Raw genomic sequence first — 6,000 nt, 5'->3', positions numbered from 1 at the left:
AGTTAAAAAACTAACTATAATACACCACTCTCCTCTTACTACGTCCATCTTTGTTGAGAGTTGCAAGAGAATGACTGGATATGGCAGTGAGGGGAGGAGCTATATAGCAGCTCTGCTGTGGGTGATCCTCTTGCAACTTCCTGTTGGGAAGGAGAATATCCCACAAGTAATGGATGATCCGTGGACTGGATACACTTAACAAGAGAAAAGTGTATTAATATGACAGTGTTGGTTATGCAAAACTGAGTAATAGGTAATAAAGGGATTGTCTATCTTTTTAAACAATAAATAATTCTGGAGTAGACTGTCCCTTAAACATTCAAAAGCTAGGTTAATCTGCCCTTAGCTTTGACACTGATTTTTTTTTCCACTCCTGCTTCTGCCCTGTGGTGGTCATCATCTTCCAATGCCTAATTGTCAGGGAACTGCTAGCTGCTGTGTCCAAGGAGCTCTAGGCATGTGTTTGTCCTCCTCCTCCTCCCTTGGAAGTGTATTTGTAATGTGAGGCCTACTTAGTTCAGTAAGTCTGTTGCCTGCCCCTTCCTGCTCTGTCTTGATCATCATAACTTTTAAAAATCTTAGTGCACTGTTGGCCTCTGTGTCCAAGGGATTCTAAGCACATATTTGTCCTTGGAGGTGTATTTTTTGGGTTTGTGTAAGGTATTGTCTAGGTAGTTCAGTAAGTCAGTAAGGCCAGCGCCTCTCATACTCATGCCCTTCCATTCAGACAAACCGAATGAGACTATGGGGGCGATTTATGAATGTGCGGGCGGACATGATCCACTGTGGCGGATCATGTCTGCTCCACATCGATAAATGCAGACAGCATACGGTGTAGGCATTTATCATTTCACAAGCATTTCTAGTGAAATGCTTGTGCAATTCCACCCCCTGCACATTAGCGGACAATCAGCCGCTAGCAGGGGGTGTCATTCATCACAATCGAATCCGATCAGGATGATTGCTGTCCACAGCCTCAGAGGTGGCGGACTAGTTAAGGAGCAGCTCTTGTTTCGAAACTGCAGCATACACTGCATAGTAAAATGGCAGAATGTAATTCAGTCAGCCAGAATTGGACGAAAAATCCCAACTGAATGTTTCAGATGAACCAAATTTTTTGCCTGTGCACATGTCTACTGAATAGACCTGCTCACACCCTTCATGCTATGTGTAACTGCGCATGCGCGGGATTCCCTAGTGATGTAAGATCTATTGCAGAGGTATGTTCGTATCTCCTCTCCTCAAAGGTAGCATTCTCCAATAGCCACAAACTTGCTGTCAGAGCAGAAGAAAAGCCACTTATCCTTGAAAAAGAGGACACCTGAGTAGAAGGCCCTCATGCCTCAGTGTTAGAGCTTCCAAGCATTAACATGAGCATGCTATACGGAATGCTAAATAGACAATTCCCAGAAGGGGAACTTAGAGGGACGCGCTCATATATCACAATGTTAGTGATTAATGCGTGAGTCTCCAATTAAGGAAATGTACATAGGTGCTGCCAAAAGAAAAAAAGGGGTTCACCCCAATAACGATAGGCTGATGAATGCAAACAATCGTCTTGCAGGTTTCTGAAAAGGAGGCCGCTCCTCTTGTTCCCGGTGCGTGGGACAATCTAGATATTCAAAGAAAAGAGAGAGGGCGCCTCATAGTGTGATTAGGTCTAGATGAAGCCGCTTACAGGTGTAAAATAGGAGGCTTACCAGAAGGTGTTGCACCGTACTCTTGACCGGTGCAAGCAAGCGGGCTAACACTCAACAGTGGCTAGTACACTGGTCTGACTCGTTAGTCAGCTCGATCTCCAATCTCTCTAGCTCGGTCCCAGCTGTACTCCGAATGTAACCACACACAAGGCACAAGAGGCCGGAACCAACTGAGGAACAGGGGCAGAGCATCACATCAGGTAATGACCCGCAGCAGACAAAATCAGCAATATTAAACCTAAGTACTGTGTCACTTTCCTCTGAAGAACAGAGGGCATTGGATAAAGGATTGTCATTTTGCCCACAACAGCGGGTGGACACTTTTTGTCTACAGAGAGACTTATATGGGTTTTTTAGAACTTTAAAACTAAAATGTCATTTTGCAGGTTTGTCTAATATTGTGAGAAATGAGGGTGTTTTGGGAGCACAGAATAGGCTTGATTTACAACACCTAGGACTTAGGAATAAAAGTAAATGAGTTTATTCAGCTAGTAGAACATGACATGTATGATCTATATAAAAAAATGAACAAGGGTCTCCCTAAAAATATTGGTCATAGAAATAACTTTGATAAAAATGAAAGAAGTGCAATAAAAAACTTGCAGGAGAATAAACAACTTATTTTTAAGGAGGCTGATAAGGGAGGGGCCCTTGTAAGTTTGGAGAAGGATTATTACATCACAGAAATTGAGAGTCAACTTGCTGACAGAGAGGTTTATCAATTGTTACCAAGCAATCCAACCTTGAGGATTAAAAAAGAGATTGAGGCATGTGTTAAACATGCACATAGGTATGGCTTGATTGATAACAGGGTGGTAAAATTTCTATTGGAGACTGAAGATATTGTTCCTGTGTTCTACACGCTCCCTAAAGTGCACAAAGACAGGGAGAGACCCCCTGGCCGGCCAATTGTGGCTGGGATTGGGTCTGTCCTGTCTAAGGTATCCATTTATTTGGATAAGGTATTGAGACCATTTGTCAATTCCTCTTCCTTCATTAAAGATACAGGTGATTTCATCAATAAGATACAGGATTTATCACTTGAAGGAGGTAAAGGGATTCTATACAGCCTTGATGTGACTAGTCTATATACGTCTATCACTCATGAGGCAGGCTTAGGTGCTGTAGACAGATGCCTTAAGCAAAGTCCTGATATAAGTAAGGAACAGGGGGATTTTATTTTGAACCTTTTGTCTTTAGTTCTAAGATGCAATTATTTCTTATTTCAAGATCAATATTATTTGCAATTACAGGGTACTGCCATGGGTTCCAATGTCACTCCAACCTACGCCAATATTTTTATGAATACATATTAGGAATATTTTATATATGATCATCCACTGGTGGCGATATATAGATGATATTTTTGGCGTATGGTTGGGTGACATTGGAACCCTGGAGAGTTTTGTGGAAGATCTCAATATGGCCACACAACATATAAAATTTAAATTGAATATGAGTGAAGAAAGGATAGACTTCTTGGATACAACTGTATACAAGAAGGATAGGGGGTTGGCTGTAGATCTTTACAAGAAAGAGATGGACTGTAATAATTTATTACATTTCTCCAGTGCGCATCCACCAACTCTTGTGAAAGGTTTGCCCAAAAGTCAGCTAATGAGAGTGAGACGGATTGTCTCAGATGAAGATAAGGTTAAACAAAGACTCTCTGAAATGGGCAAACAATTCACACAGAGGGGGTATCCTGTTGATCTTATACAGAAAGAGGTACAGGCAATATTAGAGATCCCTAGGGCTGCTCTTTTGAGAGATAGGATTAAAATGGAAAAACCACCTAGGATGATTTTTGTAAATGACTACTCCCCTTGGAGTGGACATGTACAAAAAATTATGCGTAGGCATTGGCATGTACTAGGGATCACTAATCCTGAAATAAGTGAATTTAAAAATCCCCCTATGGCAGCTTATAGGAGGGGTAGAAATCTAAAGGATACATTAGTGAGGGCAGATGTGGGCCCTAAAAAAAACTTGACTCAGAGTTATATTGGAGAAAAAACTTTGGGTGCTTCCCTTGTCTAGGATGCCAGAATTGTAATAGCATTATTAAGGGCAATAACTGTACCCATCCACGTACGGACAAACAGTATAAGCTAAAGGGATATTATACATGCAACACCAATTTTGCTATTTATCTCATTAAGTGCCCATGTGGAATGGGTTACGTTGGCGAGACCACATGTAGGGTCCGCGAACGGATAAACCAACACAAAAGTAATATAAGAACAGGAGATATGGAGGCACCTGTTTCATATAATTTTATTAGAGCAGGGCACCAAGTGATTCAACTTAGATTTCAGGTGCTGGAACAGGTAAAAATTCCAAGAAGAGGTGGTAATAGGTCTAAAATGCTATTACGCAGAGAACTATATTGGATACATGAACTGGGGACTATGTCCCCAGGGGGTCTTAACAGGGATATGGATTGGAATGTCTGTTTCTGAAAAAATGGAGGTTATACTCCGGTAGCCCACTAGATGGAGCTTTAATTGCATCTAGATCCCTCACAATGTATTCTATGAAGCCCTATGTATATATAAACACATAATATGTAATTTTCTATCAGTAAAGATTGAGCAACCACTAGGTGGAGCTATAATTGGTTTGAAACACAGTAATGGATAGTAATGGGTTAATTGGAGGTGGTAATACAGGTGTGGCTAAGGGCCTTTATAAGACCACTTTTAATCATTTGTTAAATTAGACATGACTAAGGTTGTTTAACCGAAACGTTGTCTTTTTAGTGTTATGATGGCTTGAATAAAGAAAAACTGAACTTTTACAAGGTGGTGCTGCTATCCATTTTTCTTTTGGAATATTTGTTTGAGACTTGGGTGCCAGTCTGGGACAGCTTGCACACCTGCATGTTTGTTAACCCTGTTTTGGGTATCACTTTAGTGCTGGAAATATCTTTATTTTCCCAATGTAACCACTCTGTGGATATTGACTCAAAGTAACAATGTTCCTTGCTGAACTTACATAAAAGACAACTTACGAAAGTTCAAGTTAAAAGATGCTTTAATTCTTATCACTGCAACGCGTTTCTGGACCGTGTAAACTGGTCGTTTCCTCAGGCAATACAAACAGTACAGCTGGGACCGAGCCAGAGAGATTGGAGATCGAGCTGACCAACGAGTCAGACCAGTGTACTAGCCACTGTTGAGTGTTAGCCCGCCTGCTGGCACCGGTCAAGAGTACGGTGCAACACCTTCTGGTAAGCCTCCTATTTTACACCTGTAAGCGGCTTCATCTAGACCTACTCACACTATGAGGCGCCCTCTCTCTTTTCTTTGAATATCCGGAATGCTGTCAAATATGATTTTTCCTATGCAATTTTAGTCATGTTTGCATGTTGCAAGTTATAAGGACATTACTATGTGACACTGCATTTCTGATAGCACGGTCATGTTAGCAATATGAATCCCCACCAGCTATGACAGTGCACTTACAATCCTCTTGCAAGTAGTAATGTAACCACACTATTGTGAACTACCTCACGTGGTCACATACACTGCTCCTCAAGCATTTTAAATGGAAGTGGGCACCTCTAGACAGTTTGCATGCAGCTAGTGATTGTAGGGAGGTGTGATCGCTGGGGCTGTTGGCTGTATTCAGAAAGTTCTGATACTTATTTTTTGAAATTTCTGTAGTGTAGGTTTCCCTCCTGCACCCTCCAATCTCCAAAACAGCTTTTTAATCCTCTCCCTCCCACTGGTATCTGCCATGTTTGTTAGAGGCTGCTAGTCTTATGGTAAGGGAGCAAGATTAGCGCTGACCGGGGGACTGCAGCATGAGTGTGATGTAGTACCTATGTCCGATAGGAGAAAGGGGTTAAATATTAAACACCACTCTATCCAACTGCACATAGACTTGATTAATCCACTATAAAAGGAATCACTCACCGATAGGGGCCATGGTCATGCGGTCAGTGTTTCTCGCTGTAGAAGCAATAAGGATGTGATTTAAGGTAAAAAGAGAGTGAACCCGCCATTTTAGATTCACACAGTTCTTTTGTTTGGTGTAACAGTTCCTTGATGGACAACCATTATTATTAAAGGTGCATTTGTGGCAAAATAGACATCAAATCTTGTGCCAGTTTTCAAGCTCGGCTGTGTTTAACTCTGTAAGATTGTGATTGCTTTCATAAAACAAAAACAAAACATTTTTCCGATATTGAGAAAGATTGGACTAGAGTACTCAAGACAATTACATATTTTATGCTACAGTCTCTAAATGGTGTGAAGGGATGAGTCTTTCTTGGGAACCCCTGACAGTTTTACAT

Source organism: Bombina bombina, chromosome 3, assembly GCF_027579735.1.
Source record: "Bombina bombina isolate aBomBom1 chromosome 3, aBomBom1.pri, whole genome shotgun sequence".
In the NCBI taxonomy this organism is placed as follows: Eukaryota; Metazoa; Chordata; class Amphibia; order Anura; family Bombinatoridae; genus Bombina; species Bombina bombina.
This window is presented reverse-complemented; position numbering follows the sequence as displayed.